Source organism: Myotis davidii, unplaced genomic scaffold (assembly GCF_000327345.1).
Source record: "Myotis davidii unplaced genomic scaffold, ASM32734v1 scaffold72, whole genome shotgun sequence".
Lineage (NCBI taxonomy): Eukaryota > Metazoa > Chordata > Mammalia > Chiroptera > Vespertilionidae > Myotis > Myotis davidii.
The window spans coordinates 1,879,935-1,880,527 of NW_006284618.1; the positions used below are offsets into that span (position 1 = coordinate 1,879,935).

Sequence of the window (593 nt, forward strand, 5' to 3'; positions counted from 1 at the left end):
ATTCAAGCCCAGGATAAGACAGGAGGGTTAACCCTAAATTCTAAAGCGGTTTGGTGCCACACACACACACACACACACACACACACACACACACGTGCGCATACACCATACTCCTTTAAGATACTCAAGGGAAAGTACACACCCCACAAAATGTATTGAAACCCCAGATCACCTCCACCACATCAAACATGCTACATTTTTAAAAAATCACCCCGACTCCGAAGCAGCAAATGGGTTCATTAGGACCCGTGATCTACTGCACGCGCTGGAGAAACTGGGTCATGGAAACACTCTATCTTCTAAATATCACTTAAGCATTTGACAGCTCCAGTCTCTAGCTTCTGAGAATAATTACCCATCAGGCACGCAATTCCCTGGGCGGGGAGGTTAGCGTGAACTGCAATTAGCCGAAAAGAATAACAATAAAAAAGTGTGCAGTAATCATAACAGGAGCGAGCGTCCAAGAGCAGCGCGGGCAGTGTGCGGGGGGTTGGCTCAGCTCAGAAGCGGCGTCGGCAGTTTCACAGGCGGCCCGAGGCCACGAGAAAGCCTCGTGCTCAGGCTGCGCCTCCAAAGGCCACCCGTGCACCTGC

At 50.6% G+C, this 593-nt stretch overlaps 1 protein-coding gene across 2 annotated transcripts in view; it reads right to left on the reverse strand.

The window, feature by feature from the left end:
* The window catches only part of RGS10 (regulator of G-protein signaling 10), a 27,197-nt gene that overhangs the window by 26,254 nt on the left and 350 nt on the right, over nucleotides 1-593 (reverse strand). The window lies entirely within an intron of this gene.